This window comes from Acomys minous (genome assembly GCF_964271855.1).
Source record: "Acomys minous genome assembly, chromosome: 6".
In the NCBI taxonomy this organism is placed as follows: Eukaryota; Metazoa; Chordata; class Mammalia; order Rodentia; family Muridae; genus Acomys; species Acomys minous.
The window spans coordinates 103,389,824-103,417,190 of record NC_140487.1 but is presented as its reverse complement, the minus strand read 5'-3'; the positions used below and the strand labels follow the sequence as shown (position 1 = coordinate 103,417,190).

General features: G+C 44.9%; 1 long non-coding RNA gene across 1 annotated transcript in view; it reads right to left on the bottom strand.

Moving 5' to 3' along the window:
- Positions 1–757: 757 nt before the first annotated feature.
- Positions 758–27,367, bottom strand: part of LOC311599623 — a 66,241-nt gene continuing 39,631 nt past the window's right edge. The window contains exons 2-3 of the long non-coding RNA XR_014779975.1: positions 27,050–27,187; positions 758–871 (exon numbers count right to left, since the gene is read on the bottom strand). This is a non-coding gene — a long non-coding RNA (uncharacterized lncRNA). The remainder of the gene's footprint in view (positions 872–27,049; positions 27,188–27,367) is intronic.

Genomic DNA, 27,367 nt, shown 5'->3' with positions numbered 1-27,367 from the left:
CTGTCCTAAGGTGACGCGTGAACTCCGGTAAGAATGAAGACGCGTCACTCCCTCCACCAGGTTGAAAAGACATTGTGACTTCTGCATTATTGTCTCATTTCTCTCCAGTCTGGGAGAAGTCACGTCATCAGGAACCTTCTGGTAGCACCCAGTTAGCAAGCATCCTGCCCAAAGACTCACAAGTAAGCTTATGGCTTATGGCAGGTGTGGAGCTGAGTAAGGGGGGGGGGGGGGAGGAGGGAGAATCTGCTAGGCCTTGGCAAGCTTCTGGCCCAACTGACCCACACCTGGAAGCTCCTGGAGCTCTTTTCTGAGGCATGGTAGTTGTTTTGTTTGGTTGGTTGTTTGGTTTGGTTTGGTCTGGTTTGGTTTGGTCTGGTTTGGTTTGGTTTGGTTTGGAATCACTTGTGAGTCATTTGTCATGCAGAAATAGATAATCCATACAGGCAATCTACATACTGGGCTCTATCAAGGTGAAAGTCATACAGAAAAGGCTTCCCCTACCTACATCAGCATGCTCTGCCCCAAAGTTCATCAGTAGCACTTACAAGAAATAGCCATGCAGCATGTGTCACTGGTATCCCTAATGCCTGCTGTTAAGTGGATTGTTGACCACTTCTTTAGCTTTGTGAACGCTGTTGCCGAGGAAGATGGGAGAAACCCATTAAGAGTTTAGAGCAGAGGTTTCTCTGATTCGGGTCTTCATTATCTGAGCCCCCATAGAGCAGAGGTTACCTTGGGAAGAGTCAGATAAGCTCAGGTCTTGCTTCATCTCATCCTCTCCACGTTCTGGCTGGGGGGTTCCATCCTTTCCCGTCTCATCAACGTCATTGTTTCTCTGCTGCTCCCCGGCTGGCACATAATCAATATGCTGGGGATACAATGCAAACTGATTGTAAAGTATAATCACAAATTTCTCAGAGAAAGGGGTTGGGGTGGGGGGAGGACTGCATAAAGCCTGCGGAAGTGAAATGGGAGAGTCACCGACATTGCAGGCAAAGGCTCCGACCAATCCGAATAGAGAGCCTGAGCAGTCAACAGCTTGAGAGCAGGAAGCAGCAAGAACAATGACACTATAAAAACTTGAAAAGAGAATGAGGTTGGAGGATCAAAAGAATAAGAGGGGCTCTTGAGAAAAGTGGCCAAGTGCTCAAAGAGGTTTTGCACAAGAAGAATCTGTTTAGGATGGGACTGTCAAAGTCAAACCTGAACTTGAGAATGTTATGTCATTCTGTTGTACATTTTTGTTGGGCAAGTTCTTTCCAGATATTTTTTTTTAAAGTTAATTCTTGGGTCAATCTGTTCAAAAAGTGGGTGATTAGAGAATTGCACACACAACTTCAATGTCGAGGCTGGCCTTGAACTCGAAATCCTCTTACCTCAGCCTCCCAAGTGTTGGTCTACAGAAACGCATCCCCACGCTCAGCTTGGTCTCTTTCATTTTAATATGGCTATATAACGTGAATGTGTGCACCCTCACACAAATGTGCATTCAGATATAAACATGTGGACCTATGTGTGTAATAGAAAGGTTGACACTGGGGACGGGGAGCATAACTAATGACTCTTCCACCATGTTTCTTGAGGGAGTGTCTCTAAATTAAACCCAATATGACAAATCTCCCTAGCCATCTTCTCTCCCTCTTCTCAGGCTAAAATTACAGGCAAAGCCCTTGGTCTCTTTTGAAAGGGTCACTTAAACTAATATTTTCTATTTGCAAAATATCAAAAGCCACTTGGAATGCAAGGAGTGGGGTGTGGTGGGGTGTGGTGTGGTGTGGTGGGGTGGGGTGGGGTGGGGTGGGGTGTGGTGGGTGGGTGGGGTGTGGTGGGTGGGGTGGGGTGGGGTGGGGTGGGGTGGGGTGGGTGGGTGGGGTGTGGTGGGTAGGTGGGGTGGGGTGGAGTGGGGTGGGGTGGGGTGGGTGGGGTGTGGTGGGGTGGGGTGGGGTGTGGTGGGTGGGGTGTGGTGTGGTGTGGTGGGGTGGGGTGTGGTGGGTGGGGTGGGGTGGGGTGGGGTGGGGTGGGGTGGGGTGTGGTGGGTGGGGTGGGGTGGGGTGGGGTTGGGTGGGGTGTGGTGGGTGGGTGGGGTGTGGTGGGTGGGTGGGGTGGGGTGAAGTGGGGTGGGGTGGGGTGGGTGGGGTGTGGTGGGGTGGGGTGGGGTGTGGTGGGTGGGGTGTGGTGGGGTGTGGTGGGGTGGGGTGTGGTGGGTGGGGTGGGGTGGGGTGGGGTGGGGTGGGGTGTGGTGGGGTGGGGTGGGGTGGGGTGGGGTGTGGTGGGTGGGGTGGGGTGGGGTGGGGTGGGGAGATTCTACTGAAGAACCAGCCTGTGTCCTCCCTTCTGTTGAGATGAGTTCTTCACGTCCACATTTCCCCTTCTTCCCCACAAGATTCCAGGGAACTAAATCAAACTTAACTATGAACGTGTTTTCGTCTCGCTTTACCTTGGTCCCAGTTTTCCCTTGCTGTTCACCCTTTACCAGATGAATCCAATATATGCTCTGTGGGCCAGAATCGCTAACAAATCCTGACGCTGCTCTATGGGTGCACTCTGGGGACTTTCTAGCTGCTTCACTAAGTAACCCTGGCCTCCTCAAGCCTGGGACCAGGTTGGCTCTATGCCCTCCTTTACTCTTCCTGCCCTGCCCTTCCCCAACACAAAGCACTCTGCTAATTTACCTCTGGAATTTCTCCCTCCCCCTCTAGGCCTCCTTTTCCGAGGGTAGAAATTTCCCCACCTAAAACACTAGCTTCCTTTCTAGGTAGTTCCAAACTGTTTCTAGAAAGCCACAGTGATCTGCAACAGCCCTTCCCCCAAAGCCACTCTGTGGCCACAGGTTCTGATGTCCACTCCCTCCACCCCATCCAGGCATACATTTCTTTAAGTTCCTCGACTTATTCTACAATGGTTGAGCTATACAGAAAGGCTTAACGAATCCCGCCATGAGTATGCGCACGCTTTGCCCAGCCTAAGCAGTAAAAACATTACTGCCGAGGTGAAGCCTTCCACCTCCAGCTCATTTTCAATTATTGAAGAAGCAGACAGAAGGGGTTGTATTTGAGGGCAGCCTGGGAGTTGGCACCACCACGAATAAAGCACACCGCAACCATAATTCCTGGCTTATGTGCACTCCATAGACACCACTCACTACGGACTAATGAGGAATCTATTGTTTTTCTAGCTTAAGGATGAGGAAATAAGTTCAGAGGTCATATGATGCCATAGAGTCCAGTTGTTAAGAGATAGGCGAAGGAGCCAGACTGCCTGAGATTGAGCCCTGGTTGCAGTATGTATGCAAATGCTCTCTGCCCCTAGTTTTCCAGTATCTGGAATAGGAGTGGTGTGGGGCTACTTTGTGGGGTTTGTAATACGTGTTTACAGTGAAGCTTGGGCTGTGGTAATATATGAGGGTCTGTTGCTGCCGTTACCACTACCATTACTATTATAATTATTATTTTTTGATCCTTCCATTAAAGACAATGAGGGTCTCACATTCCTATAACTACAGTCTATCAGCCCTTGCTTCTCCAGGCTCAGAACAAATCATCTAATATGCAGGAGAACTCTTAAACACCACAGGTGAAACACCCTTTTGAGGAATTCCTTCAGAGGAATCCAAAAGATGCCCCCCTAAAAAAATAATATATGTTATTGGAATTACCCTTAGCTCCTTCCAGAAAAAGAAGGGATGATCCTACTGCTGAAGACACCATCGTTTGGACACAGAAGTTAGCAAAATCAATCTGAATCTGACCTGGAAGTTTTATCCCTAAGAATCAACTCTCATAGTACTGGGGAGGAAACATGCAAGCTGCCAGGGGAGAACTTCAGTCAATATTCTTCTCCAGCTGTGATGTCTAGGAACCACACAATGACCAGATCAGCAAGACATTGCTAACGATGCAATAGTGGCACTTATATCCCGGGGGTAACCAACAATGACCTAATTGGACTTAAGTCCCGATCAATAGGAGGGAATTCGTGTCTGGCACTGTTAACTTAGCCAATTACCTATGGCTGGTGAGGTTATAGAAACCAGAGAATCTACCACTACCACCTTCCTAAACCATAATAGTCTCTAATTGCATTGTAAATACCTATGCGAGTGAGTTGGTATTCGCCTTCTTCCTCTGGGAGTCTTGACTAGTTAGAGGGTATCTTCCTCAGTCTCCATAGCCCCTACTACTAGGCGTCTCAGCTAGAGTCCACCTCATATCCTTCCAGAGGCATTCTCTGACTTAGGCCCCCAGTTTGTCACAGAGATACCCCCACCCACAGTTTCTCTTTTCTCTGCAGGCCTTCTGTCCTCCTGCCCCACCCCGCTCCTGTCCCCTCCCCAGGCCTGATCTCCACCCTCATTTCTTTTTGAGTTCCCTCCCTTACCTTGTTCCCTCTCTTCAACCACAACCTCTCATTCTGAGGGAGGTTTAAGCATCCTCCCTTGGGTCCTCCTTGTTACTTATCTTCCTTGGGTCCGTGAATTGTCCTTTGAGAGGCTCCACCCAGCAGTGCTTTAAAACAGATGCAGAGACTCACAGCCAAACACAGGGCAAAGCACAAGGAGTCAGGTGGAAAAGTGGGGGTGGGGGGGAGGATAAAAGGACCTAGAGGTGACAAGAGCTCCCCAAGAAAACCAACAGAGCCAACTAACCAGGGCCCAGAAGGGCCTGCGGAGTATGAAGCACCAACCAAGGACCATGCATGGACTGCACCTAGGTCCTCTACATGGATGTAGCCAATGGGAAACTCAGGCTTCATGTGGGTCTACTAGTAAGGGGAGTGGGGGTTACCTCTGACATGGACCGTGGTGTTTGCTCTTTGATCCCTTCCCCTGATGGGACTACCTTGCCAGGCCGCAGGGAAAGAAAATAGACTCAATCCTGATGTGACCTGATGAACTGAGCTGGGTAAGTAAGAGAGCTCCCCTTTTCTGGGGACTAGGGGAGGGAGAGAAGTAAGGAGTTGAGGTTGGGAGGAGAGGATGGAAGGGGCTATGACAGGGATGTAAAGTTAACTAACTAACTAACTAACTAACTAATTAATTAAAAAGGAAACCACCATTGGTCGAAGTGAATAGATGAGCTAACTGTGGTATGCTCATGCCCAGTTAACACATATACAATGCAACCCCTGTACCTAAGGTTCAGGTGACACCACAGAAGAAGAAAGAACGCTTTAAAAGCCAGAGAGGACCAGGGCATATTCTGTGAGACAGTCTCTTCTAAAACAAAAACAGGGCATGACACAGGGGGAAGGAGGGTAGGAAGGAAGGGGAAGAGCTGGGAAGAGCTGGGAGGAGGCGTGGGAGGATGCATGTGCTCAAGACACACCATATGAAATTCTTTTTTAAAAAAAAAGAATTATCTTTTAAGAAATGTAAAGCCTAAAGTTCATGGTTCATGATTCATCCTTTCTAGACTCGATGCTTGGTCTCATTCTGGCTTTGTATCCCGCTGGCACTGAGATCTGCCTTGTGCCTCAGTGTCTACTTTCCCCGGGCTGTTAGGGGACGTTTCTGTCCAGAATCTCTCTAGAGCTGATTACCTACCAAAAATACCTCCTCACCATCCTTTCTCCTCTCGTATCCTTGCCTGGTTTGGTGGCCTGCCCGTGGGATTTTGATAACTACCTCACCAAACAAATACCTTGAACTAGTAAATATGCCTAACCTGGGGATCTGAGTGCCATGCCACCCTTGCCTTCTCCCAACCCCGTCGCTGCAAGCCCACTTCCATCAACTCCCCACCAGCGAGGTCCTCTTTGGACAAGTCACCCATCTTGGAAATGATAATTCTTCACCCCTCCGGGTTCCACTTCCTCCTTAACTAAATGACGAGATTGGTTTTTATATCTATACCCTCTTTTTAATCAGCCTCCACACTTGGCGTTTACCCTCAGAGCTTATAAGCAATTTCAAGTCAAGAGCTGGGTTAGGCCTTCACACAAATGCAATCGCACTTTTATTGCTGCCATCATTTTGAGCTGCTGAGTAATGAGATTGATCTCTCTGAGAACTGAAAGGCAAATATGTGGCCACTTAGCAGCCAGCTCGTGTTTCTTTATCATTTGCTGCTGCTGCTGCTGCTGCTGCTGCTGCTGCTGCTGCTGCTGCTGCTGCTGCTAAGGACCGTGTCTTGTTCGTCCTCATTTCTGGTCATGATAACCTCATAGTCAGATTTCAGGGGGCGATACTCAGCCAAAGCAGACTCCGCTTCGTCCCATCAATCTCTCTTTCAAAAAAAAATTGTCATGAAGAAGTAAGCTCCCTGAACAGTATGATGAAGAACATAGTAGACTCTTTACCACAAACAACAACCATTTTGTGAAACATTACCTTGAAAGTATAAGGCAAAGGGAGAAAATGCCTCCAGGCAAGTCTACCAAGTCTCATTAGAACAATGAGAACCTGTAACACTTGATACCAAATCCACTTTCTATCTCCCATTACGCCCCCAGCAGCTCCATATTGTACAAGCTCTACCCAAGCTAGTATGACCATGAAAAGATCTTCCTTTGCCTCTACCTCCCACTCTGGGACTATTGTCTCATCCTGAGAGGAGAAGACTACTGGGAATTCTCACCTCCTTCCTCTACACTGTAAAAGTTCAACTACAGTTGATGCAACAGGGAGCACCAACCTTCCCCTTCTGGCCCCCATTCTTAGGCCAGGATTCCTACACTGGGCACAGATGGGCTGACAGCACTGTGGACAACCTTCCCAAGCCCCAGCTCATTTGTTGACAAGGGGTTTCATATTACTGAAGACAAAGGAAAATATTTCATGATGATATAAAGAGTTCATCTGGAAAATACAAATATGCAAAAACTGATATAATTGAAAAGGGGAGTAGATGATTCTCTGATAATTAGAAGCATTAATAATAATGTTTATACAAAGTACAAAGTTGATTATCAATGGTTGGTAAAACAGTTCTGCGGGAGGCTGAGAAGAAAGAAGAAGATGCAACAAACCAACCAGACCCAAAATGCTGCAGAACATGTTGTACAATGCCAACATTCTTTGAAGGGCACGTGGATTCCTTTCTAGGATAGACCTTATGCTAGATCACAAACCAAGGCCAATAGCTATTAAATAATTGGAATGAAAAAGAAAAGGATGTTCTCTGACCATACAGAATTAAAGACAAAAACAGAAGTAAAGTTGGAGATTTAACAAAGATATGAAAATTAAATAACACACAGTTAACCAAGCAATGGACAGAAAGTACTTGCTAACTTTCACGTGGAACTTCATAAGCACTTTGTGCTGAGTGGAAACAAACGTACAGCCTACGAAAAATAATAGCGTGCATCTAAAGAAGCACATGGAAGGAAATCCACCACTGTAAAGACTTGCCTTGAAAACCAAAAAGAAAGAACTCGTTGACGGCTTAAAACTCCTCCTTAAGAAACCTAAACACTAAGAGAAAACTGAACACAAAGCTAACAGAAAGTATGACATGATGACATGATGACAACTAGCGCCAAAAATAAATAAAATGCAGAATAGAAAAACAGAGAAAGATGGTCCTTTTAAAAAAAATAATAAACTACCAAAACAAGTGTATGGAAGGAAGTTCAGTGGGTAAGGTGCCTGCCATAGAACCCTAAGAATCTAAGTTGGGGGTGCCCAGAATCCATGTAAAGTCAGCACTGCGATGAACATCTGTACCCCCAGCACTCCTACAGTGAGATGGGAGGGGGAAGATGAGATTCCCTGAACCCTGCAGGCCAGCTAGGCTGACGTATACAGAGGCAGCAGTAACACCAGAACCCGCCCCAAGGTGGGGATGTGGACAAACACACAAGATTACTCAATAACCTCTACACAGGAGCCACATCATATGTGTGCATGCCTACATGCACGGACACATAGAGATGCAGGTGCCATTGTGTGTGTGTGTGTGTGTGTGTGTGTGTGTGTGTGTGTGTGTGTGTGTGCACGTGCAGAGTACTTGCCTGACATGCACAAAAGCTTGGATTTGATCCCCAGGATGATACCAAATCAGGCATGATAATATATTACAACCCCTGCTCTTGGGCGTATAGACATGAAGACCAAGATGTTCAAGATCATCCTTAGCTACGTAGTAAATTCTTGGCCAGCCTGGGCTACATGAGACCCTGTCACAGTTAGTAATATATTTCTTAAAATGTAATGTATTTGAAAAAAACCAGTAATATTGGCAAACCATTATCTAAAATAACTAAGACAGAAATAATGAATCCCCAAATTTCTCAAATCAAGAAAGAGGTTATTTTTTTTCCTACAGAAATGAAAAGAATTATGAGGGAATTCTAAAACTGACTGTGTGCCAACAAATGTGATAAGTTAAGTGAAACTGTCAAATTTCTAAAAAGACAAATTACTAAAACTAACCCAGGAAGTAGAAAATGTGAATAACATCCATAATAAGTCAAGAGATGAAATTATCAATTTTGAAACATCCTACAAAGAGAAGGCCGGTTCCAGATGGCTTCCTCAGAAAGTCACCATCTGGTGACTTCTGTCAGCCAAGGAACACCATGAAGGTTCCTTTATGGACTCTTCCCGAAAGTGAAATAGGATGCTCACCTCCCCGACTCCTTCTGTGACACAAGTACGCCCTAATTTCAAAATGAGAGCGGTATCACAAGAAACAACAACAAACTACAAATGACCTTTATGGACACACTTGAATAAATTTTTTAAAGAGTTATTTTTTTATCATTCTGTATTATGTGTATATTGGTTTGTACACATGGGTGCAGGGTGCCCTTGGAGGCCAAGGGTCCCCTGGAGCTTGAGTTGTCACGAGCTGCCTGATATAAGGGCTAGGGCTCAAAATCGGGTTCTCCACAGCAACAGTACGTGCTTTCAACCACTGAGACATTTGTATAAATTTTTAACAAAACACCAGAAAATCAATTGCAGCAACATGTAAAAAGGATTACACACCATGGTCAAATGAGATTTATATTAGGAATGTAAGCAAGTTAATATTTGAAACTCAATTTAAGTAATGTACTAGATTTATAAAGAACAAAAGTCTAGTCATTTCAAAATACATGGGAAAGTATTTGACATACTCTAATACTGTGTGTGTGAGAGAGGTGGGGGAGGGAGGGAGAGGGTAAGGGAGAGGGGGAGAGGGAGAGAGAGACAGAGAGAGAGAGAGAGACAGAGAGAAAGAGAGACAGAGAGAGAGAGAGACAGAGAGAGAGAGAGAGAGAGAGAGAGAGAGAGAGAGAGAGAGAGAGAGAGAGAGAGAGCATAAACAGGTGTTCATATATGGAAACCAAATGACTACATGCTCTATCCATCTCCATATTATCTCCTTGAGATGGGGGTGTCTCCCTGAACCCAGAGCTCACTATCTTTTAGCTTGGCTGGCCCTCAACCCTTGCAGTCTCCCCCAGTTTATAGCCCCTGCCTGTCTTCAGAACTGACATTACCGGTCCTGTGAACCCATGCTTGGTTTATCACATGGGTACTGGGATTCCAAACTCAGGTCCCCCATGCTTTCCCAGCAAGCATTACCTACTGATCAATTCCCCGGACACTAATATTCTTTTGTTTGGGTTTTTTAAAAATACTTCTAAAAAGTAAAATCTAGTTACCTTTTTTTTCTCCCTTCCCTTTCCTCTCTCCATCGCCTCCCATGTACTTCATGCTGCTCTCTCGCAAATGTGTGGCCTCTCTTTCTTTACTTGTGTTGCACATATATTGCTGAATGTGTAAGCAGAACCCGCTCACTCAATATGATGGTACTTCTATGTGTCATTTCAGGCCCGACCACGTGGGATTGGATAACCAACTGAAGGTTCTTGCCTGGGGAATGCTACTTTGCTCACTCACTCAGCATTCCTGAGTTGCCTGTAGTTTCTTGTCTAGAGTTGGGGGCCCAGTGAGCTTTCCTTCTTGCATTATATAGCATGCCTATAGGGTAGCATCCTTGTTCTGCTGTCCATTGGACAGCAATGTTGCTGGGATTTCACGGGTGAGGAGTCCCTTGTGTTTCTAGGAGATACGATTTCACCCACAGTAGGCCCCCTCTTTCTGTGGCTCTTATAACCTTTCCACCTCCTCCCCAATATTGTTTTTTAATGAAATTACTGAACAAATTGGAAATAGACATTTCCTTGACTTGGTTTCAAGGGGAAGCCTACGAACAATCCTCAATCAGCAGACCATTTTCACCCAGATGAAAGTCTGGGCACTCTTCCCCTGAGATTAGGAACAAGACAAGGGTGTCCATCTTTGCCATGCTGATCCAGTCCTGCTGCACAGTTTCTAAGGCTTATGCCAGAGTAATTAGGTAAGAAAATGAAAGAAAAGGCATACAAACTGAAACAGAAGAGAGCAAATCATTTCTATTTCAAACGGCATGCACGCCCACATATATGTCTGCATGCATGTGTACATGTGTGTATGCATATATACCACCAAAACTATTAGAATTAGTGAAGAGATTTCAATAAGGACATAGGACACCCGAGTCACTTACGAATATTTTTCTGTCACTGGCAATAAGCATCTGAAAATGAAGTTAGAAAAGAATCCCATTCATAACATCCTCCAAATGAATAAAGTGTTTAGGAATAGAATTAACAAAAACGGACAAGATTTGCACAACCACAAACATTAAAAGAAATTAAATCATCTCTAAGTGAATGGGATGATCTCGTGGATTGGAAGACTCAATGCACTGAAGGTGGCCATGCTTCCAAATTGATATATCAATTTTCCATAATCCTTGTCAAGCTGCCGGCTTCTTTTTGGCAGAGCAAGGAGAGCTAAGCTTCAAATTCATATGGAAATTTAAGAGCTAAGAAATAGCTAAGAAGCATCTTGGAAAATGGCAAAATTTGGAAGAATCGCATTTCAATATTCTAAACAGTTGACACAGAATTCCTGGGTAATCAAGATGGTGTGGTGCTGGCACAAGGAAAGACAAAGAAACCAGTGGGACTGAGTTTGAGAGACAGAAATAAACCCTTACTTTACGGTCAGTTCGTTTTCAACACGAGGACCGAGGCAGCTCAACAGGGAGGCAGCCAGCATGCAGCCAGTGCAGCTGAAACAACTGGAATTGCCCAGTGCACACGAACACACTTAGCTCCTACCCCAATTATAGAATAAATTTAATTTTAATAATAATAAAAGTAATATAAAATGGAATAGTATTATGTTAAAATAATAAATTTAACTTCTGCCTCAATTATTGACAAAGTTAATGTAAAATTGATTGTAGCCTTTAAAATATAAATTTTAAAACTATAAAAGTAAATGTATGCCACCTTAGACCAGGTAACGGCTTTTTTAAAATGTTATAACAAAGCATACCCAGTAAAATAAAATTATAGGAAAATTAGAATATACATCAATATTAACATTATTGGTGCTGTAGATGAGGCTGTCAGGAAAATGAAAAAAAAACAATTTGCAGGATGGTGGAAGATATTTGCCAATCATTTATTTAATAAGAGAGTTAGATCCATAATATATTTCAAAAACCTCTTATAACTCGGCGATGAAAAATATTAATAACCCAGTTTTAGAATGAGCAAATGATGTGAGTAGTAATTTCTCTAAGGAAGATACACAAATGGCCAGCAAGCACATTAAAAAGGTGCTTAACATCATTACTCATCAAGGAAATACAAGTCAAAGCCACAATGAGGCACCACTTCACCGAATAGGATGGCTATAACTTAAAACTCAAGCGCTAACAGGGCTGCAGAGATGGCTCAGCTGGTAAAGGGCTTGCTATGCAAGCATCCAGACCTGAGTTTAGACCTTCTGCACCCATAAAAAAAAGTAGACATCCATAGTGTCCCACATGATTAGCACCAAGCCTGTGGGACAGAGACAGACAGACCCCCAGGGGCTTGTTAGCCAGTCAGTCTAGCCAAAAACAGAGGCTTTGGTGCAGTGAGAGATTCTGCCTCAGAAGCTAAGGTGGAGAAGTGATTGATTTCATGTCTCTACATGCGTGTGGTAAGGACACACACGGGCACTCACGCACATGCAAGCACACACATACACAAGCAATAACAAAAGCTTGCAAGGCTATGGAGAAACTGGATCCTCCGTGGCTATCCCGTGGCTAGCGGGACATCAAAGTGCCACAGCAGTACATGTTGTGATGTGATAAATCTTAAAGTATGATGTTAAATGAAAGAAGACAGTCACAAAGACCACATATTGCATTTATTTGAAATCACCACTTAAGTAAGATGTCCAAACTAAGAATATCTATAAAGATAAAACGTATATTATATGTAGGGCAGAAGTAGCATATAAAGGGATGGGTATGGGGAATAACTTCTGAGGGGAGAGTCTGAGGGGGCCAAAATGCCCCCCAAATTAGACCATGGTGACAGTTGTACATACCTTCCAATACATAAATGCATGCATGCATACAGGTATACATGCAGGCAGGCATAGTACACACACATATAGACACTATTATCTTGTGAGTTAATTGTTTGGTACGTGAATTATATTTCAATAAGCTTGTTTAAAAATTTTTGTCTATTCTTTTCAACCTGGTCTACAGATGCAACGCAAACCCAGTCAAAAATCGCACTGTTTTGTGCCTAGTGACAGACTAATGCTAAATCTTATATGAAGAAGCAAATGGCCCAGGATAGCCAAAATCCTGAGGAAAGGGAACAAGAGTCAGAGAAATGCTACCCAGCTTCGGCATAATCAAGACAGCGGGGTAGCGGCAGAAATGCAGACAGACAAGTTCACAGGATAGAACGGAGAGCTCACAAATACACAGTCAACTGGTCTCCGACAAAGGGGTTACAGCAATTCAATCGAGAAAGGAAATTCTTTTCAGCAAATGACTCTGGAACAACTACCTCCATGCTTAAAAAAACACATATAGGTGCACACTGAGAGCCCCTGCCTTGGTGACTAAGGTGGAGAGAGTTCCAGGAAGACTCCCAGCTTCATTCATCCTTGGGCCTCCAGTGGATGCACTCCTCAAATGCATACATAGGAAGAGAGAGAGAGAGAGAGAGAGAGAGAGAGAGAGAGAGAGAGAGAGAGAGAGAGAGAGAGAGAGAGAGAGAGAGAGAGAGAGAGAGAGAGAGAGAGAATGGAAGCAGCTCTGAAAAAGACACTGTTAAGAAACGGAAAAGCTAAACCTCTGAACAGAAGTGAGAAACACACAGAGTGTGACCAGTAAGCGAGTGGCACCCAAAATACACAAGGAATGCTTGAAAGTCAACAAGATGATGACAAACTGTCTAATTGAAAGAGAGAGGATCTGAACAGATGTGCCAACAAACATGGGGAAATGGCAAAGAAGCCCAGGGTAGCTGCTCAGCTTTACATGAAGGTAATTAGGAATGAAAGAAAGGAACACCACTGCACTGGCAATATCCAATATTGGCAAAGGTATTGTTGTATGACCCTATCCCTGTGAAGAAATGAGCAGACATCTACTGACCTCAAGCAGGAAACTAACTGCAGGCCAGATAACAATACAAGAAAGTCCAAACTGGCAAACCAATGAGCTTATTGACTTTATTTACAGGAACATGGGAGACCAAAAGGCATCTACATCAATGAAATCCCACGCTAGCATGGGTGACAGCTCACTACCAAGCTGGAACTCTGGAGCTCCTTACAACTTACAAGCAGCAAAGGTCAGAAAGTCTCTTCCCCTCCCCATCTTTATTGCTTAGATAACCTTGAGGAAGACGGTGTCTTGTGCATTTGGTAAACTTCAGGGACTTCCTGAGACTTGTGAGTTATTTATTTTCTGATTTTTTTTTTTTTTTTTTTTTTTGGTTTTTCAAGACAGGGTTTCTCTGTGTAGCCTTGGCTGACCTGGACTCAATTTGTAGACCAGGCTGGCCTCGAACTCACAGAGAGCCACCTACCTATGCCTCCCAAGTCCTGGGATTACAGGCATGTGCCACCATGCTCCATTCTTACTTCTTAATTCTTAAGAAGCATGTCTCTAGAACTCCCTGAGTCCTGCAGGGCCGCCATGCAGCCAGGGGGACTCGTTCAATACTGACAGGAAAGTAGAGTGGTGCAGCCACTCTCAAATACAGTTTGTCAGGACCCCATAACACTGAGCACCCCCTTACCATATGATCCCCCCATCATACTCCTTGGTACTTACCCAGATACACTTACAATAGATGCCTGGGCAAAAGAACCTCACAGATAATTGCAGCAGCTCTATTATTGACTGCCAAAATTTAGCCACAACCAGGATGCCTTTTAATAGCTACAAAAATAAACAAGCCATGATGTGTATGTGTACAACGGGAAACTATTCCGCGCTAGAAAGAAATGGCCTAGCTAGCTGTGGGAAGATAAGAAGGAGCGTCAAAGACTACAAAGAAAAACAAGCCAAAAGGGAAGTCTCTATTGTTTGACTCCAAATATGTGTTATTCTGGACAATGGAGAACCATGGCAGCAATAAGATCTGTAGCCGCTTGAGGGGTTGGAACAGACAAGGAAGGTACGGCGGGTTTGAGATAGCGAAACTCTTGCATGTGAGACTGTAATGACAGATACAAAGAGTGATTCTACTGTGAGTCCTGCACTTTAGTTAACGACACTGTAGAGCGAGGGCTCAGCAATTGCAATAGATGAGCTGACCTCGCTGATGAAGGTACAGCTGTGAGTCTCCGCTTCATAATTGTGAAGCAGGAGCACAGAAATTATGGCATTTTTTCCTAAGACCAAAATTTCTGTACCCTTGTGTGAACTGGACCCAAGACGGCTGTGACAACCTTTCTGGGAACCACTTCCGAGACTGAGCTGCAGAAAGAGCCTGTCAGCTGTCTAGGCTTCTCCTCCTTAATTTTTCTCTTGCTTACTGTGATGGTAGCTATGGTGGTTTGGATAAGAATAGCCTTCATAGGCTCATCGATTTGAATGCTTTGTCACTAGGAGATGGCCCTACTTGACAGGGATTAGGAGGTGTGGCCTTACTGGAATAGGTTTGGCTTTGTTGGAGGAAGTGTGTCCCTGAGGGTGGGCTTTGGGGCTTCAAATGCTCAAGCCAAGCCTAGCGTCTCTTCCTTGTGCGTGCTGATCCTGATCTAGAACTCTGAGCTACCTCTCCAGCGCCATGTCTGCCTGCTGGCCACCATACTTCCTGCTATGATCATAGTGGGCTAAACCTCTGAATGTAAACAAAACCCCAGTTAAATGCTTTCTTTTGTGAGCATTGCCATGGTCATGGCGTCTCTTTAAAGCAACCGAACATTGATGAAGACAAAAGGCAAATCTTACATGTGAGCTGCCCAATAGAAAGATTCACATGGCAAGAAACAGAGATCCTCAATCCAAGAACCTCAAGGACTGTGATCTCGCCAACAACCCCATAAGTGAAGGTGGAAGTGACTGAGCTTGGAGGTGACTAAGCCCCAGTTGTATTTATGAGGAACCTTGAGTCATGACTTAGTTCAAATCCAGAGACCTACACTATGGAAGGAAAAAATTGACTCCTGCAATTTGTCCTTTGTCCTTCACATGCATACTGTGACACATACGTACGTTCACAAATAAATACATGAATAAACAAATTAATTAAATACTTAATGATATTAGTAACTATCAGTAAATGCTAGGTATTTTGGTTGTATGATAGACATCTTGATTATTCATTAACTATGATTTGACTCTGAAGTGTCTCCCCCTGATGTCTGAGCATCTGGGCTCTAGCAGGACTGTAGCTGTTTGAGGGCCTTATGGATCTTTGGGACACTGGTCCTAGCTGGTGGAATTAGGCACTAGGAAAAGGCATTTGAAGGTCATGGCTTCCTCTCTGTTTCTTGGGCCACAACTGCATGGCGACGCACTGCTATACCCAACTAAAATCCTCCTGAAACCATGAGCCGAGGTAAAACGTTCCTCCCTTCGCTTGGTTTCTAAGTTGTTTCTGTCAGGTATTTCTGTCACAGTAATGTGAAAAGTAACTAGTACAGTATGTGAGACCCACCCCCTCCTGACCTAAGCACTCGTGACTCATGGTTGAAAGTGGAGAAGGGCAGGTGGCACGTGCTAAGTGTCTCTGTCCACAGGAACTCTTGTACCATGAAGGTAAGGAGGCCAGTTTCTGGAACTGAGTGCCCCATTAACAAGCTATTGAAATCTGTTTACACAGCCCAATGTGCCATCAAAGGTTCTTCCCATAATGCACTTGGTGAGCCCTATCTGAAGCTGCTCCATCCAGGAGAGAGCCTACTCCTTCTCTGCCTTTGGTTTTCCAGTCTTACAAACAGATCTTTGCAGTTTCTTCAGTTTTACCTTCACTCCTTGGGGGCCTCTTTACATCATTCCACACTGGAGTGGACAGAAGCAAGAAAGAGATCTGGATCAACATATGAGAAAGTTAAGCAAGATGCTAAGATACGGGGTTTTTTTTTTTTCTAAAACTTGGCAATTTGTGCATTCCTCATGGACCAGCACTGAGTAGCTATGCCCAAGGGTCTTTGGTTTGGATTTGAAGATTGATGTAGGGTATTTGCCTACATGTAGGTGCCTGACACCTGTGTCTGTCTGAACCATTCTTCCTTCTTCTGACCCCCACCTTCCCTCTTCCCCAGCCCCCACCCCATCTTTACCCCACCCCCACCCACCCACCCCCACTCCATTGCCAGGGACTGGCTTCTGTTGCCTTCTTGCATATCATCCTCTGGGCAGCAGGGAATCCTAAAGACTGACCTTCTCTTAGAACAATGCTTCCAGGGTTGCCTGTCAGGAATACTTACTAAGTTCAGATGCCCACACCTCACTCTGAAGCACTTGGATTCATATCTCCTGGTGAATAACCTGGGATCTATTTTTAACAAGTACCTCCAGGTAATTCTTAGCATCCGTCAAGTTTGGGAAACACTGTCTTAGAACATTTTCCTTTCATCTTTCCCCTGGTTCTGGGCTGGCGAATAACTGCCTATAGCAGGCATCACTAATTGATCACAGGACTCTTTCATACAGCTGAACCTGGTTAAGACCTCACAACCCTTAACAAACACTTGAGGTGGCCACCAGTCACCATACAGAGTTACACCGAAGGGGAAGCGTAATTGTTACCACCGCCCTAGTTAATATATACTCATGGGAGCTTGGCAGCTTCCTGGCCTGTTGGTGATGGACACTCAAGTCATCCAGGTGTAATGGCTCCAGGAAACCTTAACTCCAGCTGGAACCTTCTGCTCATAACTGATGGTTCCCCAGCAAGACGACTGCAGAGAAAGCCCACGGGCTCCTGTCTTTAACATTTTCCTCATGTTTCTTCAGGTAATAGGTCTGTCTTGGCTGCAGGGAGCGGGGCATGGATTGGTAGCATGACCGTGTCTACTGTTCTTGAGAAGCATCGTGGACAGTGTGGAGCGGGGAAAGTTTTATATGGTTTTTGTCAGTCTTGGTGAAACGATAGGCCCTTGAGTTCGGTTCAAACCCCTGCGATGGCAGCAGCTCCCATAGCACCTCCTTGACTTCTGGCAACCACAGGGCCACACTTCAAATAAACCCACTAATACTAATGTTGAAAACCAATCCCCAAATTTAGACTTGATGGTATTTAGTAGTCAAGTCCCAAAGAAGTAACAAGGACTGGATGAGGTCATCAACAAGAGTTTCCACAATAGAGCTGATAACTTCCTAAGAGGAGAGGTCTGAGCTGGTTCTCACTCTGTGACTCTTTGCACCAGGGTATGATACAGAAAGAAGACCCTGACACATGCCAAGGAGATGCACACACCATGTTTTAGGAGTGTTCAGCTTCTAGAAATGTGAGTTATAGAAACTCTAGCCTATCACCTCAAAAATCTAAGGTTTCATCAAAGAAACTAACCAGACCAACACCAGATAAGAGAGTTAAAAAAGAAAAAAAAACATGCCTCAGAAAACACTTGGATCTGGTGGAGCAAACAGGAAGCTCAGTCGTTGCAGAATATGGGGTGTCTACTGAAAGCCAAAAGGAGGCAATAAGGAGGGACTTGTATCCTGGGATACAGAGCAAGAGATGTGGAGGGAAAGATGGCTGCAGGAGAAGCCTGATGGGGGATGGCATTCCAGGGGGCACAGACATCTGCATGGAAGCCTAAACTGCATGCTTCTGGGGGGTCAGCATGGTAGGCAGCTGTGGGACTAGCGGAGCCAGCCAGGAGAAAAAGTGAAGTTGAGGCATGTCCAAACCCCAAAAATCTCATCTTGAGACCAGTATGAGTAGAACTGCTCCCTCCTTGGCCTGGGCCTGCATGTCTGATAGCCCCCACCTCTGCCACCCTTGAGGTGGTCATATATCCTGACCCTGACTGCCAGGTCACAGGTTATATTTCCTCTTCCCTTCTAAGGGTCATGTCCAGCAAGTCCCTGGGTTCCTCTTCATGCAAATAAGGCATTCCCAACACCTTGGCCCTGGCCAATGATGTACACTCACCTCAAATGCCTCTACCCACTCCCCAAGGGTTTAAATAGCCTTTGTTTCTCCCCTCCCCAATTAAATGAGTTGTCTCACTGAAGCTTTCACTGATCGTTTTAAGACCTCCCTCTGATAAAGGCCAACCAAGGTCCACCAGATGTTTGAAGAACCTCTCTCGGAAGGATACAAAAGACTAAAAATAAGCCTAGTAGACAGAAAAAAAAAATTCAGAGGATATAGAAGCAATGTGGGAAGGAGAAAACAACCGTATAATTAATATCTTCAGAGATAAAGGCAGAGCCATTGCATTCTTAACCAGAACATACAATTATTAAAGAGGAAACATTCAACAGAGTTCTTGAAAATTAAAAATATTGAAACAAAAATAAACAACCCAATGGGATGGCTCTAAACCTAAGAGGAAAGAGTCTTCAAAGAGAAGCAAATGACTTCAGAGATAGAGAGTCAGAGAAAACGGAGGAACGACAGATGTCCCCGGAAATGAAAGTGAGAGGATGGGGTTACTGAAGCATAAATGAGCACTTGACTGTCTAGAGTGAATGCATCAGTTGATGCTGCAACAGTGGATAGAAACAGCATCTACTCACAATGTCCCAGAAGTAGGAACTGAAACAACACCAGGCTCCTCACCCTTAGCCCTGAAATGTGAAAATAATGGAGAAACATTTCAGAACCCACTCTATGCTTTGATATCCAAACCATCAACCAAGTGTAAAGCTTTAATGAAAAAAAAAATCTCCCATACACAAGTTTAAAAATATTGCCCACGTGAGTCCTTACTCAGAAAACTACTAAAATATGTTCTCTGCCATTACCAGAGGGTAAATTGCAAAAAAAGGATGCCCAAGATCCAGGAAACAAAATTTTAAATATACTTAATGGTTTATTTATTTTTATTTTATGTGCGTTGGTGTTTTGCCTGTATGTATAACTGTGTGAGGGTGTCATATCCCCTTGGAACTAGAGTTCCAGATGGCTGTGAGCTGCCATGTGGGTCCTGGGTCCTCTGGAAGAGCAGCCAGTGTTCTTAACCTCGGAGTCATCTCTCCAGCCTCCCAGAAACAAATAATTTAATTCAGGAGCCGTCTAAGGGAATTCCAGATTTGATGGAACAGAGAAGGTCCAGGTGACAGATGAGTGGCAGGCTAGGGCAAGAGGCAGGAAGAGAGTTACATCACCACATAGTTCAATACATGTCAACATATTTAAAAGAAAATTATAATCCTGTCAGAGAGCTTGGAATGAAATAGCAATCCCTACATAGAGAACCAAATAAGTGACAATTGTGACCAATTATAACCCAGCACAACTGTAAAATAAAGAAAATACAAGCACAGGGCACCATGTAACTCAGCCCCAAAAATAATGCAATCTCAAGAATGTTGGTGCTAAATACTGATCTCATCCCCCAAAATGATATCGCCATATTGGGAGGGTTGGTAAAGGACATTCGTGAGAAACAAAGTCATGTCTTACATAAAATGAGGTTAACAAATGATAAGTAGGTTTTAAAAAAAAAAACAGTACAATATAGAGTTATTTACAAACATGGAATTCATAGCTGGAGGACACAGCTTAAGAAGGCAGAAGTTGTAGCCTTGGGAGAGGAGCAAACAGTAGAAGGGAAGAATACTGCCTTCCCTTCAAAGCCTCATTAAATATTTTTAGATTCAGCACATGAAACTTTAAAATGGAGTGCATACAAGAGGATAGTGAGTCAGTGTAAAGTTTTTTATTATAGCAATGGTATTGCTGTGGGTGTTGAGGGAAGGGATTTTAATTCTTAGGAGATGCATGATGAAGCACTCAGTGGTAAAGTGACTCCTTCATAACGTAGTTTTAAGTCACTCATCAAAAATGATGAGAGAGATGGTAAATACATGATTGATAGATAAGTGTGTAGATGATAAAGAGATAGATGATTGATTGATGGATGGCAGGCAAGAGGTAAATGACAGATAAATAATAGAGAGATGGGTATGTAGATTATAGAAAAAGATAAATGATAGATCAGTGATTGATTGTGGGTAGTAGATAGATTATAGACACATAAATATAGATGGATAGATGATAGATAGATAGATAGATAGATAGATAGATAGATAGATAGATAATTGATAGATAAATAGATATAGTCCAAAGTATTAATTGCTGAACCCCAATATGAGTCTACAGTTGTTCACTGTGCTTATCTTTCAGCTTTTCCATCATTAAAAATTTCAAAATTAAATGTTTGGCAAAGACTATGCATATTATTCTGATAAAGCTAACATTTTTTTTAAAAAAACCACACTCAGCCTAGTGCCAAGTACACACCAACACCCCAAAATGTCAGCTGTCATTATTGGTTTATCTCCATCACCATATCATTTTTACTCACCTAAAAGGACCTAGGTAAGATCACCCCTCCTGGATGGCGACGAGCAGAACACTCACCAAAGGTCACTTGACACACCTTTCTACTCACCCAGGGTCTAGGGCTGAACACACTCTGGACGCATAACCATAAGTATCTCTCTCCCTCTCTATGACACTCTCGGGCTATTACTAGTTGGCAATTGGGGTATCCTCAGGCTTGAGGTGGTGGAGGGCGCACCCTGTGGCCTAGTTATAGGAGAAAAAGTAGGACGGAGATAGACAGTAGGGTCTTCCCAGTGTCCACTGTGAGGTGCACTACAGCACTGTGGGCCACCATGGTCTGTCTCCTCACACTCTGCACCAGGGTTGTTTGGTCATTGCAAAGCCTAGAGCCTGTGTTTTTTATGCGTTCATTTCTAAACACGCTGCCGCCACACTAGTTGGTAAGTTCTTCCTAGAGTCTAGCCTAGGAAATGTAATAGCTCATCTCCTTCCAAGCATGATAGAGATGCAGATTATAAACACCAGCATCCACCACTCCCTTCTCCCCTCCTGGATCACTGGAATTCACTTTTAAAAGATCTTGTATGAAGCATGTCTCATCTTCAGAGGACCCCACTATGGCATGCCAGAGCATGTTCATGTTAATTTTTATTTCTATTTTAAGACAGTGTCTGTGCAGTCAATATCCTCCTGTCTTCAAATGATAGAATTATAGGTATAAATCAACATACTCAATTTTCTAGATTATGTCTAATTTGTGCCTTCTACTTCTAGGTAGAAGCCACAACTTCAGAATAATAAGTTGTGTGTGTGTGTGTGTATCTGTTTCTGTGTGTATATATTTCTATGTGTTTGTGTGTGTCCATCTGTGTGTGTGCACATGGGTGTGTGTGAGTGTGTTTGTGTGCATGTGTGTGCATGCCTATGTGTCTGTGTGTATGTTTGTGTGTGTGTTCCTGTGTGTACATGTGTGTGTGCATGTGTGCACACAGGCAGGCCTATGCATACTATACACTTGGACCTCATTATTATTGTCAGGCACGTTCATTTATAACAGCAAGTCCTCCCTTTCAACAATGCATATGTGTTTCTGGGGAAGTCTAACAGGAGAACCTCTGCCCTCTCTTTTCAGCCCCTACACTGTAAACAGTGTCCTCGCCATGGTCTGTCTTGGTTTCACTTTCTTTTGCACTTTGGTGTTTCTCCTTGATCATTCTAGACTATTGATCCCAAGCATGTTTTTGAAACAAGGCCTGTAGTCCTAAGTACACAAAGGCCATGGTATGTCTGACAACAACAAAATATGTGTGCTTTGACAGTGTCATTCAAAAATGCTGTGAGCTCAATGCTCATCAGTAGCTATATATTAAGTAACTTGCCTTTTAATAGAAGCACAATAAAAGGCTATGTGCTGATGGGTCTGTGGGCTGCGGGAGCAGAGCCCTGTGTCTCTCCAAGGTGTGCAGAGTCAGTGATTCGTCATCCACGAGCTCAGTGTTTGTGGTAACTCTGCTGAACATGAACGTCCATAGATAGCAAGCATTCACTATATAGGGGCTGGATAGGTGGCCCAGCAGTTAAGAGCACTGGTTGTTCCTTCAGATGACCTGGGTTCAATTCCCAGCATCCACATGTCAGCCCACAACTCTCTACAACTCCAGTTCCAACAGACCTGACAACCTCTTCTGGCCTCCATGGGCACCGCATACACATGGTACATAGACATACATGCAAAAATCAAAAACAGAAACAAAAAAAAAACCCACTATATCCAAAAAGAAAAAAATAGTAAAAGTGAATATACAGGCATCCCCCCCTCTGCCCCCCCCCCCCCGTATCTAAGCTCTTACCTTCTATGTTTTCAACTTCTCATGGACAAGAACAATCTAAAATTATAGTATAGCATGGGGGAAGACAACATTCACATAACTTTTAATATATTGTTAGCACTAGTTATTATTAGTTTCTTGATATATATATATATATATATATATATATGAAACAGCATGCACAGGCTTCAGTATTGCCATGGATTTGACATCTATGAAATGCCTTAGAACTACTATGGGGGCATGTGTGTGTGTGTGTGTGTGTGTATTGTATACTTGTATGCACGCATTAATATAGTTACATATTCCTTTGTTTATTTTCTGAAACAACTATCAAACGTATTTCCTCAAAGGTAACATAGTAACATCCTAGGGAGTGGCTAGAAAGAGGAGGCATGAGGGAGGGCTAGAAGCAATCGAGCCGGGTGGCTGGACAAGTCAAGCACTCGCCTCTCTTTGCAAACCATTCTGGTCTCCTCGCCTGTGCACCCCGCCTCTTGCCCTAGCAACTCCCTTCTCCCCTGGGCACCGCCCCCACACACATTTAGGGCTGCCATTGCTGCCTCTACCAGAGCTCCTCATGGCAGCTGCTGGATGGACCCAGGCCTACCACTGGGTTCTTCAGATTGAGAGTAAAGACTGGGGCCAGAGAAGAAACGGATGATGGTCTGCCTCATCCCCTTCCACTTTCAGCCACAGCAACCACACTTGTAGAATCCCGCAAATATTAAACTGAGTCCAAGTGCTTTGTCTTGACTCCAGGTCACCTGTTTTCAGCGATCTTATTCTTACAAAGGCACATTACAGGCATTCAACCAGTATTTGTCAACCAACTAAACACCTTGATTATAAAGTCATTGTTTGCCCTGAAAATCTGATTCTGAAAGATCTGGTCCACTCCTAATGATGCCTTATTATTCTTGGGGACGTTTTATTTTCTTCCTGTCAGACAGACATATCTTGAATTCTGAAATAGAAATCACTGGGCAAAGCTGACATGAGTCAGTGACCTTGATTGACTGAAACTTCTTGATCCACAAACAGCAGTGTGTGTGGGAAAGCAGGCAGCTGAGATGGGTTCCAGTCTCTGCTTGTCCCCTGCTGGCTCTTTTGTTATGACAGATGGATCCCAAATCAACATAACTGGACCTAGCTTATGCCAGCCTCCATGCTGGCCTCCTCAGCCTCATCCCTACACTCATCTCCACACTCCCATACCTGTCCCTATCCCCCAGCCTGGCTTCTCATCCCCACACCTGCTCTTCCTCACCATACATGGCTTCCCATCGCTTTACACACATACCTACCCTTGGCAGGCACCACAGTAAACACAGCTGGCATCCAGAGCTATACAACTGGCCAGCACCTTAATCTTCATGGCTGGCATTCCAGGCCACACAGACAGAACCTAGTTTACACACAGCTGGCTAGCAATCCAGTCTACACAGCTGGAACCCAATCCCCACATCTAGCTGGCACCACAATGCACACAGATGTCATGTAGGGCCATATGACTGCAGCCCACACAGATGGTGACCCTGTCTAGACAGCCGCCTCCTAAAGCCAAGACCCTAAAGCCGGCGGCACCTTGCCCCCTGCACTGACACCCATGATGGCTGTTTCCCCAGGCCAGAAGCCTCTCTTTGTTCTGTGCATCATACACAGCAGGGTATGCTGGCCTCTGGACACGCTCTAGTGAGCACTCTACTATCAATAAGCCAACTAGGATGAAATCACACCGAGATAGCCATGCCTTGGCGTTGATAAGTCATTCCTGGGTGACTCTCTTGTGTTGTCACGGGGTACAACCAGGACTTAGATGGCCCTCTCAGAAAGATTCACCCATCACCAAAGATTAGACCTTGGAGAACTTCCTCCCACAAGGAGCTTCTTCCTTTGAAGGACTCCAGATTTCAAGCCATGGCCAGTGCCTCCCATGTATGTATAAATACAGTGCTCTTCGGAAGCTTCTTGGGCCAACTGTGGCCTGTGCCTCTATACAGTACCAATGCTGCATCCAGGAACCAGTCAAAAGCACGGTGCAAGCACACATCAAGAGTAAGATACCCGTGAAGGCCAGGATGTGAACCTTGCCCGTTGCAAAAGTTTAGAACAGTAGTGCTCAATCTGTGGGTCTCGACCCCTTTGGAAGTCGAATAATCCTTTTCACCGGGGTCACATACCAGATGTCCTGCATATCAGATGTTCACATTATAATTGATAACAGCAGCAACATGACAATTATGAAGTAGCAATAAAAAATGACAGGGCACTTGAAAGTGAAATGAGAGAGGCCGCATAAGGTCACCATGGCATTTCTCTGTTTCTCCCTCCCCTCTTCCATTCCCCGGAGGTTGTTCCCTGTCTGTGAGTTCATCTCTGGCTGCCCACCCCCCCCCAGCTGGATTCTGGTCAGCTTTGCTACTCCCTAAATGTGGTGCCTGTGGAAATGCCTGGGGAGAGACTCGGCCGAGAAAAATAAGGGAGCCAACCCCCTAAGCTCCCTCTCTCTCTTCCTGGCTCCACTGGCCACGTCTTCCCTATTCTATATCCTTGGACAGGTTCAGAAACTGTCTCCTCCTCCTTCCCACATCCCCAGGAAGTCAGGGTGTCCCACTGGCAGCCCCAGGACTCTCCAGCCTCCCTTGTTGGTTTCCCCGACTCTCAATCTGTCTTCTCACTAGTGCCTTACAAAGACTCCTTGTATTATCCCTTATGAGCAGGCCATCTGGGCTCTGCTGGACCCTTAACCATACAGACAGTCAAAGCGGAAAGGTCAACTCCATCAATTCCATTGCCCAAAGTCACAATTTGTGAGTACTTATAACAACGACTCACGAAGGACCTTGAAAACGCTGGATTCAGGAGTGCCGAGTAACTGCCTGGTGACTCTCCGGGTCTCGGCTGTTCATAGCTCACCTAGAACCCCTGGGTCTCTTACAACAACCCCTGTGGCTGAGCTCTCAGGAGCAGGCTTCTGATTTCTGAGATACCTGAACCCTAATTCAAACACTGCCCCCAGGCCACTCATCAGTGGCGCACGCCTTTAATCCCAGCACTCTGTAGGCAGAGGCAGGTGGATCTCTGCATTTGAGGCCAGTCTGGTCTACATAGTGAGTCCCAGGACAGCCAGGGCTACCTGAAGAAACCCTGTCTCAGAAAAAAACAAAAACAAAAACAAACAAACAAACAAAACTGCTCCCAGGCCTGTAGAAACTGGTAGAGGACTTCACTGACGCTGATTCCCAGAACCCAGGTCTGATAGCTCACAACTACCTGTGACTTCAGCTCCAGGGACATCCAGCACTGCTGGTTTTGCCCCTTCACTCTACACACACACACACACACACACACACACACACACACACACACTTAAGATAATAAAAACAAGTAAAACTTTTTAAAAGGAAAACATTGACCCCTCTCCACACCCCACTAGGATGGCAGCTTTCCACCATACTGCAACTCCAGGTCAAAGAGCTGGTCCCGCCCCTTGGCCAGCAGGTGCAGAGTGGGAGGGGCCTGAATTCAGTCTTGAACCAGGCAGTATCCTCAGCACTTAGCTTTGCACGTAGCCCAATTGGCACTTAATGCATTGCGCTGAGTGGATCAAAGAAAGTGGTCTCCAAGGCAATGCATGTGAGGGGTTCACTGGCCCAGGATCATTATGCTGAAGATGCTCACTTGAGGAGGCCCTGGGCACACTGCTAATTGGCGGGACACACAGCAGTGTCTGCTTCTCTCTTCCACCCAAATTGCCTTTGATTTATCGATACTCTGGAGAGCTGGCCACCCGTGGCAGGCCAGGGATTTCTTCCAGGTCCTAAAGATGTTCTAAGGGAGTTCGCACGACATGAGCATTTGCTTTCTCCTTGTCAAATTCCAAGAGTAACAAATGACAATAAGGAGTAATAATAATAATAATAATAATAATAATAATAATAATAATAATAATAATAATACAGGAAAGAGGGGAACTCTGTAGATGACACTTGGGAGGGTTAATTTTAATCATTAACTAGACTGGCTGAAGAACCGCCTAGAAGATTAGCACACTTCTGGGTGAGGACTTTCCCAGAGGTGATTGGATCGTGGGGGTGGGGGGAGGGGGGAGGGGGCTCTGGCCTGTGGAATGAGTGCCTAACATGATGGGATTATTAGAGGTGGTGAAAGACAGAAGGGAGGGCCAAGTTGAAAGGAGCAGGGGTGTTAGGGGTGTGTTCTTACTGGCTATGTCTACTCAGGCCTCTTCCTGCATTCTTTTTTGTCTCTACTTCCTGTCCACCAGGAAGTTAGAAGAGCATCTACCATAAACTCCCACATCATGCCATCCTGCCCAAGTATATGTGGTCAGATGACAGTGGGCCAAGTCCTCTGAAATGACGAGCCAAAAATCAATCCTTCCCCAGGTTGTTCTTGCCAAATAGTTGGTCCAAGCGACCAAGACGTACCTGATGCAATAGTACTTGCAGAATTGCAGATCTTCCAGATTGTAAGGGGCACTCTGGCCAGTGAAGTCCCACCTTCATAGAGGTTCAAAGGCTGGGGACTCTTCTCTGCCAGCTTAAGAAGTTCAGAGCAGCAGGTGCCTGGTAGAGTGCAAAGGGGAACAGGGAGAGATTAGAAAGGGTGCTGAGGAAGGTCCAGGCTGAGGCTTTCAGGATAGGCAGGATTCTGCCAGCCATCACACACCTTTTTGAGCCAATGAGCCAGGGGCACCAGCTCAGAGATGCCCAACACTGCTGAGTCAGTGAACTGTTGGTCTATAC